Source organism: Ipomoea triloba, chromosome 10, assembly GCF_003576645.1.
Source record: "Ipomoea triloba cultivar NCNSP0323 chromosome 10, ASM357664v1".
NCBI lineage: Eukaryota > Viridiplantae > Streptophyta > Magnoliopsida > Solanales > Convolvulaceae > Ipomoea > Ipomoea triloba.
In genome coordinates this window covers 25597358-25610439 of record NC_044925.1, presented here as the reverse complement: position 1 = coordinate 25610439, position 13082 = coordinate 25597358, and the positions used below count along the sequence as shown (strand labels likewise).

Sequence of the window (13082 nt, the reverse complement as noted above, 5' to 3'; positions counted from 1 at the left end):
CGAGACGAGGTCGCTCATCTCTTCCCTTCGTTGAGGGTGGTTGGTTTGGTCGTGGTGTCTGGCTGGGCGGACCAGCTTTATCAGGTCGCTCACTCTTTCGTCCTTCCTCCTCATCCTTCTTTCTCCTGTCAGCCTCTTCTGCGTCTGCGTACCGGTTGGCCGTTCTCATGAGTTCTTCATAAGAGCGTGGGTGATGGGTGTTCAGTTGTTTGTGGAAATCGCCTGACCTCAGTGCTTGGATGAAGATGAGAATTGCTGCCTTCGAATCGAAGTCATATACGTTGTTGACTTCTTTTTTCCATTTGCTTAAGAAGTCTCGCAGGCTTTCTCCCTTATCCTGCTTTACCCCACCGAGATGTGAGAATGGTTTCTTATGTTGTATAGTCCCTGAGAAATAAGACAAGAAACTTTTGGATAGCTCTGCAAAAGTCTGAACTGATCCGTCTGGGATTGTGTTAAACCAATCTTGAGCAGTCCCGTCCAAAGTGGACAAGAACGCTCTGCACATTATGGCATCGCTTGCCCCAATCATGACCATGGCTGCCTTGTATCTTGTCATATGGGTACGCGGATCTGAAGTGCTAGTGTAGGCCTTGATGGTGGGTAGTCGAAAGTCTTTTGGAAGAGGAACTTCCATTATGTCAGGAGAGAATGGAGCGGCCATTCTTACCTCCGGTTCTGGTGAGTGTTCTCTTGCTTCTACTTTCTTTTCCAAATCATCTATCTGCCTTTGGAGTCTTTCCACCAGGCCTTCCTGTGGTGTTTTGTGTCTAGTGGAGTGACGCGGAGCCAATCCACCAGATTCGCCCATCCTTTCTCCGGATGATCGTTTGGTTACTACCTTTCCTGCTTGGGCACGGGGACCTCTATTGGAGGATCCTTGCACCCCCAGCCGATCTCGGATAGATCTAGAAGCCGCCGGTCGTTCTCGAACAGATCTGGAAACTGGTTGAGTTCCACCTTCCTGTCGTTGAGTTCTGTTTTGCCTCGGAGATTGCACTTCTTCCTCCAGAGGGGGTGGTGGCGGTAAGATCTGGCCTTGCATTCCTGCGACTAGTTGGGCCATCGTCGCCGCCGCCTGTTGGATGACCTGCGCTGCTGCCTGAAGGTCCACCACCTGGGCGGGAGCAACAGTTGCTGGGAGGGGAGTACGGCCACCACCATGGTTGTCGTTGAGTTGGGTACGGAGGTCACCTTCTCTGCGGTTGTTGTTGTTGAGTTGACTGCGAAGGTCACCTCCATGGTTACTGTTGAGCTGCTCACGAAGATCACCCGAGGGGTGACCCTTGTTCACCTGACTAGGTGTGTGCGAGCTGCTGGATCCAGATGCCATTGATAGTGATGAGATGAACTGAGTGGTTTTTGATTTTGTGATTTTAGCCTGAGATATGATCTCGGCTCTCAATGAAAGCACCAATGACGGTAATAATGTGTTACCGGGTATGTAATCTGAGTATTATTGAAATAAAATGGTACAGAGTTTGAGTGCAGTGCTCAGTGTACAAATGAGTTGAGTGTTGATTTGTCTAGGTTCCAGTGTCGTAAGAAGTCCCTCCCTCACTATGTGGTTGTGAGTCTTTTTATTCCTTTCAGCTCAGTAACGGAGCATTGATGAGGAGTTGACCGTTGGACATCAATACATGAGGTGTTGAATGCTGAGGAGCTGAACGTCTGTCATCAAGGCTGAGGAGCTGAGGTGTTGAATGCTGAGGAGCTGAACGTTGGCCATCAATGCTGAGGAGTTGGACCGTTGCGCATTGATGCTGAGGAGTGAGGTGTCTTGGGTAGTTTGAACGGCAACTGCCTTGGTCATGACAACGGTTTCGGGTCGGGTACCCAATTACCCTGTCAATCGAGTAGGTGAGGTATATTTTTTATATTTGAATAATTACGAGTTTAATTTTTGTCAATGCCCTCTTGAATGAATTGAGTTGAATTTACCTAATAAATAATAATTGCGAATTTTCTTCGTCACCTAAGTTGGGTTTAAATTAACACAAGGTTTTTTAAGCTTGTAATATATTTACTTATTTACAAAAAGATAAAATTATTTAATTACGTAAATTTTTAAAGCCAATCATATATCTAGACAGATTAAAAGTCAGTGTAATTATATTTAACTATAACGTGGGATTAACTCATAATTTAATCTATATTCATCTATTAGTTAAAGACAAAAATCAGAATTAATAAGTGACTGTAATGAAAAATTAAAAGGAATTTAAAAAAAAAAAAATTTTAGCCAATTCACAATAATCTTCAAAATAAGCATAAAATGAAATAAATTATTAAAAAGTGGGTTATGTTGTAAAATAATTATTATAACTATGATAATATGAAGAAATGAAAATGAAGAACAGAAATTTGGAATGGAGGATGAAGCACTGCATTGATGATTTTCTCTGCTCAAGCTTACAGGGAGTGAAGGGGGTATTTATAATACCCGGAAATGAATAAATAAATATAAGGTGTACAGGAATGATTCACATGTGTTGCTTAGCTCTGCTGGCTTTGTCAAAAGCCTAGAGTCTCTTGCCGCCCTATGGTCACGGGATCGATTCCCCCTAAACCATAGCTTTTGTCTTCATCTGGGACTAGCTTCATCTAGCTTTCCAGGAAACATATAAGAATTAAATGTTCTCCCTTTAATCATCAATGGTAGCAGTAGCAAAGTGGATTAAGCCTTGAGTTTTAAGCAAGAGGTCTAAGGTTCGAATCATAGCTTGGACATCCACCATTTTGTTTTGTTTCATAACACTCCCCCTTTGATGTCCAAAGGATGAACACTATATTGCCTCGTTAAAAACCTTACCAAAGAAAAACCCATTGGGGAAAAATTTTGGATAAGGGAAAAAGAGTACAATATGTGCTCCCCCTGATCAAGACATCATTGAAGATCAAGTTCGTGTGCTCCTCCTTGTTTCTAAAGATTTTTGAGATGTTGCCATATTGATTAACAGCATTTTCATTGGCCATCATCTTATTGCCATATTGATTAACAGCATTTTCATTGGCCATCATCTTATCATACACATGCCTCATTAAAAACCTCGCTAGAAAAACCCTGTGATACACATGCCTCATTAAAAACCTCGCTAGAAAAACCCTGTGGGAAAAACCTAGCCGAGGGAAAAACGCTAGAAAAACCCTGTGGGAAAAACCTAGCCGAGGGAAAAAGAGTACATGGTACGTCTAAGAAAAACCTAGCCGAGGGAAAAAGAGTACATGGTACGTCTAATTATGTATTGCACTGGTTGCCTCATTAAAAACCTTAGGCTAAGAAAACCCAGTGGAGAAAAACTTAGCTAAGGGAAAAAGAGTACAACCATAAAACATTCATGACCTTCAGGGTTTAATCTTCAGGATAACCAGTCATAAACTTTCAATGTATAATCTTCAGGATTACTATACCATACTCATGCCTCGTTAAAAACCTCATTAGAAAAACCCAGTGGGAAAAACCTAATGAGGAAAAGAGTACATGATATATGTTAAATTATGTGTTGCACCGGTTGCCTCATTAAAAACCTTACGCTAAGAAAACCCAGTGGGAAAAAACTTAGCTAAGGGAAAAAGAGCGCAACCATAACCCCAATATAAACTTCAGGGCATAATATTCATACTTGAAGTAAATGATACTCCCCCTGAAGATAACATTCTTCAAATCCCTTATATGAAATATACCTCCAAAATATAGAAAGGGATTTTGTGAAAAAATATGTCCAATTATTAATGGGGTGAATAATCTTGTGACTCTTCTAGAGCTCACGTGGGTATAATCATAATATACCCATTTATTATAGATGCAACACTATCTTTATTGTCTCCTTATAAGACAATGGTGATAAAATCTAGTATAACCAGTTTTGGGGATTTGGCATCGTTGGGATCAAATAATAATAGCCAGTACCCAAGTAGCCCATTAAAACCATATATTGGTTTCTCACATAAATGCCAAAATCTTTTGTAACTCAAAGATATTGGAGGATATGTTAAACACTGTTCCAATATTTCATTATAGGAGAAGCACTAAATGTTGCTATAAATTTCATCGCATATAAAATATTAGACCTGATGCGATTATGGAACTTCTGGTCCCTATATGGTGCTCCAACGANAGGGAAAAAGAGTACATGGTACGTCTAATTATGTATTGCACTGGTTGCCTCATTAAAAACCTTAGGCTAAGAAAACCCAGTGGAGAAAAACTTAGCTAAGGGAAAAAGAGTACAACCATAAAACATTCATGACCTTCAGGGTTTAATCTTCAGGATAACCAGTCATAAACTTTCAATGTATAATCTTCAGGATTACTATACCATACTCATGCCTCGTTAAAAACCTCATTAGAAAAACCCAGTGGGAAAAACCTAATGAGGAAAAGAGTACATGATATATGTTAAATTATGTGTTGCACCGGTTGCCTCATTAAAAACCTTACGCTAAGAAAACCCAGTGGGAAAAAACTTAGCTAAGGGAAAAAGAGCGCAACCATAACCCCAATATAAACTTCAGGGCATAATATTCATACTTGAAGTAAATGATACTCCCCCTGAAGATAACATTCTTCAAATCCCTTATATGAAATATACCTCCAAAATATAGAAAGGGATTTTGTGAAAAAATATGTCCAATTATTAATGGGGTGAATAATCTTGTGACTCTTCTAGAGCTCACGTGGGTATAATCATAATATACCCATTTATTATAGATGCAACACTATCTTTATTGTCTCCTTATAAGACAATGGTGATAAAATCTAGTATAACCAGTTTTGGGGATTTGGCATCGTTGGGATCAAATAATAATAGCCAGTACCCAAGTAGCCCATTAAAACCATATATTGGTTTCTCACATAAATGCCAAAATCTTTTGTAACTCAAAGATATTGGAGGATATGTTAAACACTGTTCCAATATTTCATTATAGGAGAAGCACTAAATGTTGCTATAAATTTCATCGCATATAAAATATTAGACCTGATGCGATTATGGAACTTCTGGTCCCTATATGGTGCAGACCTGATGCGATTATGGAACTTCTGGTCCCTATATGGTGCTCCAACGATAATGAATTGGAACTTCTGGTCCCTATATGGTGCTCCAACGATAATGAATTAATGGACTTTCGATATCCTTATTATACTCATTGAGCTTATACGGTTCTTTATCTATTTCAAGAGATACAACCGTTAGTGTGATAAGTATCATGAGTCTTTCAAGAGATACAACCGTTAGTGTGATAAGTATCATGAGTCTAAACAGAGATACAACCGTTAGTGTGATAAGTATCATGAGTCTAAACGGTTCCTTATCTACTTGTGTGATAAGTATCATGAGTCTAAACGGTTCCTTATCTACTTCAAGAGATATAACCGTTAAATGATACTTATTCATATTCACGGCATTTTTCAAGTAAGCTAACTGGTGTATAAAAAACTTCTTCAAGAAGAAGCTCGATCTTCAGGTCGATACTTGGGGTTTCCCAAGTCTTTGGTTTCAAAAACTCCGTCTTTTAGGCATGAGCTAACATTATCAAATGTAGCAACTCCACGCTCATTAGCAACCCTTTAAAGAACACTTCTGGCTCATTACCCTACTACTTGAGAGAGTAACTTCTCCAGTCGCAACCCTTTAAAGATCACATAATGACACGTAATATACTCATATTCATTTCCTTCTTCAAGAAGGAAATTACTCAGTCTAATGACCCATAATCAACTGCACATCTAATTTTATCATTCTGCCAATGATGTTATGTAGCGGAACTTAATGTCATCTTACGTGGGAGATTAAAATCAATCAAGGGTCTCTGCGTGAACCATGAGCTACAAAACTCGCTTTATATTATACCACCTCATCATTCTCATTTCTCTTTCGTGTAAACACACATATTCAGGGTGCTCACCTTTCATATAATTTTCATGGGGCAATTCCTCGTCAGGATTGCTCACCCATTATATATATTTTACAAAGTAGGGCAATTCCTCGTCAGGATTGCTCACCTACTAAGTAATCTTCTCAGCCTGAGTAGAGCAACTCCTTATGGTGTGTGTTATAAAGAGAATGTATTTAGCGAGTTGAGCTATGCCTTAATTGCTCTTTTAAATATTCAATAATGAGGATGCTTCTAGCACCTCACCTGGATCCAGTTTATTTAAATGAGCAATTATATAGGCTTGTGTTGTCGACAACTATTATAATTTTCTCCCACATTCATGACAATTTCTAAATTAACCAGATCGCTGACATTTCCCAAAGATATTAGGATCTGGCGTTCCGCATCCCTAGTATTATGTTTGATCGGTGCACCTTACTAGGGTTTTCGTCATCTGGACAAACGTCTTCAGGACATTATTCTCATCAAGATAAGAGTGGTAATGTTTCTTTACTAGATCTAGTATTGTGTTCCTTATCTCATAAACTGATAGACCTCCTACACTTCTGGCGTCAAGGAGTATCAGTAGAGATATTCGGTCCAAATTAGGGATTATATATAGGACCTAGTCACTCTTTTCTGATCAGCATGATCAGTATATATATTTGGCAGATTATTTGCTAATATTGCAAATAGATTATCTTCTGAACTTCTGGTTCAGTATAACTAGTACGTGGATTTAACTAATGAAGATTTTTCCATTTCATGGAACTTCTCGGCATTTTTATTAAATTTGGGCCTTATCTCATGGAACTTCTCGGCATTTTTATTAAATTTGGGCCTTATCTCCCCCAACTTCTCGGCATTTTTATTAAATTTGGGCCTTATCTCCCCCTACTTCTCGGCATTTTTATTAAATTTGGGCCTTATCTCCCCCTAATGCCGAGAACCGATCTTCATTAAGTATGCAATCAGCGTATCTATTGATCCCTTGTAATAGGCTCTAGGTATTTAGACAATCAGACGGAGTTCTATGATTGTCATATATATATATATACCTAGTTTCATTCAATAGCCCTTAGAGATACGCTATGGTGGTGATATAGTAAAATAGACTGCATACTAAGAATATAAACGCAGATTTGGGAAATGTTTATCACGTACGTACTAGGTGTATGGGGAATAATCATGATATGCAGTGAGTCAGATCTTGATTCAATCAAGTTTGATATCCTTTGATATCCCAAAAATATCTGACTCATTATGCTTGCCCAAAGCGACCCAATTTCTCATGCCAAAACAATTTGGGTCTTATAAAATTTTAAAAGAATTGCACAAAAAATATGCAAACATATAACATGTATAGTGTCACATGGTTAAATCATTTACTTGGTAATGCGATGCATTCACATTATATGCATTATGATGCTATTTATATAATCATATGGAGGATAAATGCCAAATAAATTCATGAATGGTGAGATTAATTAAATCCATAACTTGTTTGCTTCAGGCAAACCATCATGATGTGATTCACTTCTGACTTTCAAGCATATAGCATAATGCTAAAGATAGAAGTTGCAGACTTCATTCATTAATCGTGTCATTAGTCACCCAAAGGTCATTCCCTGTTCGAGGTCTTCCGGGCCTTATTAGAAAATATCCCAATGTCCAAACGTATTGCCAAGTGTGAAGGTTTGGAACTCGAAGAATAATACTCCTTCAAAAACACTTAGCATAATTTTGTCATGTACTACTACTGGAGTACAATATGACCATCATATAAAAGACAAAATGACTCACATTATTTAGTATGATTTTCCATGTACTTCTACTAGAGTACAATGTTACTCATGTACTTCTACCGGAGTACAAGGTTAATTATGTACTTCTACTGGAGTACAAGATTATTACCTTTAAAACTCAATGGAGTCTTGATATTGTCTTTCAATAGTTCTTCTAATATAGTTTCACGTGTGAAACAATACTATATTATACTGTCATATTCAGAGGGATTCACCATCATAAAATCTCAAATTTAGTCAATAGCAGATTATGAATTTATTGATCATAGCAATCCTTCAGGGATTGATTTAAAGACTGTGGATCAAAATATTCATAATCGATCTAAGACTTGTGCCAAGGGGTGACAAATAAAAATTAGTGCTCTTAGTTCACCTTCTAGGTGAAGTTAAATTAGATCCAGGCAATTATATATTGGTCAGCTCTACTAGAGCCCTTCCTTATTCAGTGTGCAAAAATTCTTTTGCTCACGTATTGTATGTGTGGTTGCACTATACTTAACACATACATTTTTCTTATTGTTCTTGGATCCAATCAAAAGTGATAATGCATTTATTTGCTTCTTTGAAGCACATATCTTTCAAAGATTAGGCATCACATGATTTATCATCCAATTTTCTCCATATGGTATTTAATTTGGAGATAGCATATGCCAAACAAGCATAATTATACATTTTTATCCCATGATTTTGATAAACATATCAAAATACCTTTCATTTATAACATATGGGATAAATTTTATGGCCAAAAGCATAATATTTATTATGCCAAATTTTATTTCATGTTGATTCGCATGGCCATAGCATAAGAGAGCAAATTGTGACAAAATAATTGTCACATAATAATCATGTATATATATAACAAATTCTATCTATTATATCATAATATATATATATATATATATATATATAAACACTATCCATACTCCAACATATAATTATATATATACACACGGCACACACACCACCTATATTATTATTATACTACACTACACTACTATATATAATAACATTTCGCATGGCTCAAGGAGCAATAATACACAACATACAATAATATTATTATTATATACACATATGCATTCACTAACACACACCATATATATATACACACGGTACAACACATACACAATTCAACATATATATATATATTATTATATATATAATTAATTAAAAGCAAGTGGGGAACAAAGTCCCACACTTCAAAGAAGTCACATGGGGTAGCACGGCTACCCCATTAATTAAAAAAAATTTTTTTTTAATATAATAATAATAATACTAATTAATCCATAATGAGAGGAAGAAAGCAAACCCATTTCAACTTTTATTTTCTTTTGCTTCTTCGCCGGAGAGAGAGAGAGAGAGAGATAGCGCGAAGTAGAGTTCGGCTACGGCGGTGCAATGATGTGCCGGGCCGGAGTGAAGGAGGGATGGTGGTAGTTCGGAAAGGTGTGAGGTTGCTGTGTCGGTCATGGTTCGTTGCCGTCGAACTCCATTATTTTGTTGTTGGTTTCTATTTTATTTTGGCCGGAAAAAATGGTGTCGTGGGTTTGGTGTTTACCGGAAAAAATGGTGGAAGTGATTGTTGTGGGTTTGGGTAGAACACTCGTGCTGATAACGTGTTGTAAAATAATTATTATAACTATGATAATATGAAGAAATGAAAATGAAGAACAGAAATTTGGAATGGAGGATGAAGCACTGCATTGATGATTTTCTCTGCTCAAGCTTACAGGGAGTGAAGGGGGTATTTATAATACCCGGAAATGAATAAATAAATATAAGGTGTACAGGAATGATTCACATGTGTTGCTTAGCTCTGCTGGCTTTGTCAAAAGCCTAGAGTCTCTTGCCGCCCTATGGTCACGGGATCGATTCCCCCTAAACCATAGCTTTTGTCTTCATCTGGGACTAGCTTCATCTAGCTTTCCAGGAAACATATAAGAATTAAATGTTCTCCCTTTAATCATCAATGGTAGCAGTAGCAAAGTGGATTAAGCCTTGAGTTTTAAGCAAGAGGTCTAAGGTTCGAATCATAGCTTGGACATCCACCATTTTGTTTTGTTTCATAACAGGTTATAATATCTTGAATTATGTAATAAACTGTTGCTTTGTGGTGTTGATGTCCCTTTCTTTTTTACATCAAAATTAGCCTTTACCCAAACAAGAAAATACAGTTCACAAGTTTTCTTAACTAGGACATCAAAATTAATCATGTTCTTACCGAGTAAAATTTTAAAAGTGACAAAGAATTTATTCATAAATTTTAAAGTAATTGCATTATCAAGTGTCAAATTCGATACTTCTAATTAAGGTAGAAGAGACACATGCCATCTCATTCATATTATATGGGTCACAAAAATTCTTTTACAATTTGCAATTGTGCATTATTCGATCTCATCCTGAATTTGTCAAAAGGTTAGATGCTTAAATAGAAATCTATCCTCTAATTAACATGTTCCCATTCACCAGTTCTCTTGGTATTTTGCTAAACAAATTTGATAGCTACCTTCAACCCTACAGTGCCTCAATTGGATCGGTCAAGGAGATGATATGATAAAAAAAATCATAAATTAATTTTTTACTAAGGACAGTTGAAACTTTATTTGTAAATAATTTAATTATATTGTACTCACCACTTAAAAATAAAAATAAAAAATAAAAAAACTGATGTCATATGCAAGCCTCCTCAAGTCCACTGTCAAGTGTCAACCTTCACAAGCTTCATCATTTAGCATAGAAAAGTAATTGTTTTATTTTAGTCCTTCAATTTTATTGATACTTCCACCTATAATTCTTGATCATCAATTCCAATAGGGAATATACAGGTACAATCGAGCAGTACTGGTCTAAATTGATTATATTCAACCATATTGACTTCACATCTCGATCGAGTTTCCTGACCTGAACAAGTGCACTATAGAATCCGCTTCATCCACCGACCTCAATATTACTAGGAGTATTTCTTTTCATACTAGCTCATACAGACTTGGCTACAGAACTACCTTCTAATCGTAGACTTTGGTATTTATACTATCAAACTCTTTTCACTATTAGTCCATCGTATTTGAATTTCATATCACTTGTAATCCTTCCAGAATAATTTTTGGCCAAAAACTCACTTGAAACCAACACGCAAATGATATCATGTGTTTTGTCAAAAATCTCATCAGAAACACTAAAAGTGGTATAAAATTCAAAGTCGATGAATTAATAAAAAATGATAACCAATTACTATAGGTAAAATCGTAAAAATGTCACAAAAGTTAAAGGCCAAAAACATAAAACACTCTATGGTCAAATTATATCAAAATAACAAATCATTGAGAAGTTTTAACATCACAATTTGAATATATATATATTTGTTTGTTTAAACAGAAGAGGGGATCAAACTTATGAATATATGATCATACAAATTAAAGTGCTAAATGATCCCATAAATGAATATAAAATCAAATAAATTATAACACTTTCGAAACATTCTGGATCATCAAGAGTCTGAATTATGAAGCCCTAGTATATAATACATGCAAACAAAAAGAGATATGTCTCCAACCATGCAATAAAATGATCCAATACAGAATATCACAAAGCATCACGAAAAACACACTGAAATAGCTGCGTTTGCCGGGAGTCAAACCCGGGTCTATTTCTTGGAAGGAAATTATCCTAACCGTTGGACTACAAACGCCATTGCTGTCGTGTGCCTTACAAGTATTTGATAAAAGATGTCAAAGGTTTGATACAAAGTACAGATTTCTTACTATGCCTACCAAGTGTTTGATAAAAGGTGTGAAAGAGTTGTGCTGCAAAGCACAGACTTCTTGCTGCATCTGCGAGCCTGAGCATCTGATAATCTAAATGCAGAATCTCCATTCACACGATAGCTTGGTTGATGCAAACAGCAAAAGGATGGAAGCCTGTCAGACAGCCAAGAGACCATCCCAACCATGAACCCAGGATCTGGTAATCTAAGCCTTGCTTCTTCTGGTCGGCTGAGAACGATCCTCTACGGTTCTGCCCAGTGAAGGTTTGAAACTGTTAATCACGATCTAGTCCCTTGGCCATAGTTCATCCACCAGGCTTGATTTCCTGTCTCCTTAGAACTCAAGGATACAGAGGTACGAGCCTATAGAACAGATCCTGTTCAAGTAAGGTCGTGTCCATCCATCTTCTTCAGTAATTCATATTGGGGTATCCGGCTTAATAGGTCTCCGGTGTGGGACAAATTTCCATCTTTTAACAGTGTGTTCTTTGCGTTGTTTTGTCCAGTATTCTTTCTGATATTGGTGAAGTTTAATCACTGCACAGGTCTGTTTACCACCATTATCTCAACGCCTCTCGAGGTGTGAGATCCAAACAGTAAAGAATGGGTATTTCAGCTCTGATTTTGCCCCAATAATAACAGCAGAATGCATTTCTTGCTTGCAGAATAAAATGATCCAATACAGAATCTCACAAAGCATGAAAAAGGATAATGAAACAACTGCGTTTGCCGGGAGTTAAACCCGGGTCTATTGCTTGGAAGGCAATTATCATAACCGTTGGACTACAAACGCCATTGCTGTGACAAGTTCTCGTGTTCCATCCAAGTATTGATAAAAGGTATGAAAGGGTTGATGCAAAGTACAGATTTCTTACTATGCCTACCAAGTGTTTGATAAAAGGTGTGAAAGGGTTGCTGCAAAGCACAGATTTCTTGCTGCTTCTGCGAGCCTAGCATCTGCTATCTAATTTCAGAACCTCCATTCCCACGATAGCTTTGATGCAAACAGCAAAAAGAAGAAAGAAATATGAAAAAGATTGGAAGCCTGTCAGACAGCCAAGAGACCATCCCAACCATGAACCCATGGCTGAGAACGATCCTCTACGGCTCAACCCAGTGAAGGTCTGGAGTTGTTAATCACGCTCTAGTCTCTTGGCCATAGTTCATCCACCAGGCTTAGTTTCCTGTCTCCTCAGAACGCAAGGATCCAGAGGTACGAGCCTATAGAACAGATCCTGTTCAAGTAAGGTCGTGCCCAGTTGTTTCCTTCATCAACTTATGTTTAGGTATCCACCTTCACAAGCTTCCGATGTGGGATATTTCTGTCCTTTAAACCTGTACTCCTATGTGTTGTTTTCTTGTTTTCAAGTAAATGTCGTCTTAATTCTCCTGATCTTGATTAAGTTTTGCCATGGAACATCATTATCTCATCCAGAGGGAATCAATGTCTCTTAATCTTACAATAATCTGGTCAGCAATTATTTTCGTGATGATAAATACAATGCCTCTTATCTTCTTATTTGGAAGACTGGAAAAAAATAGCTGTATAATGTTCAAGACTGCTATATATACACACACATAGAGAGAGAGAGAGCAGACTGCAGAGGAGAAGGAGAAGGGGTGGAAGGGGGGGGGGGGGG

The 13082-nt window shown here is 37.3% G+C and overlaps 1 protein-coding gene, 3 non-coding genes and 1 pseudogene across 4 annotated transcripts in view; 1 reads left to right on the top strand and 4 right to left on the bottom strand.

Moving 5' to 3' along the window:
* Positions 1–11295: 11295 nt before the first annotated feature.
* On the bottom strand, positions 11296–11367 carry TRNAG-UCC. Its single transcript has one exon. It is a non-coding gene; the product is annotated as a tRNA-Gly (tRNA).
* A 31-nt stretch (positions 11368–11398) lies between these two features.
* LOC116031749 (protein NUCLEAR FUSION DEFECTIVE 6, chloroplastic/mitochondrial-like) overlaps positions 11399–13082 on the top strand; it is a 5027-nt gene continuing 3343 nt past the window's right edge. Inside the window, exon 1 of the mRNA XM_031274048.1 lies at positions 11399–12728. The gene's annotated coding sequence lies outside the window, so the exon portion shown is untranslated. The remainder of the gene's footprint in view (positions 12729–13082) is intronic.
* On the bottom strand, positions 11594–11837 carry LOC116033719 (annotated as a pseudogene).
* Positions 12164–12235, bottom strand: TRNAG-UCC. Its single transcript has one exon. It is a non-coding gene; the product is annotated as a tRNA-Gly (tRNA).
* Positions 12485–12695, bottom strand: LOC116033766. Its single transcript, XR_004100937.1, has one exon. It is a non-coding gene; the product is annotated as a small nucleolar RNA U3 (small nucleolar RNA).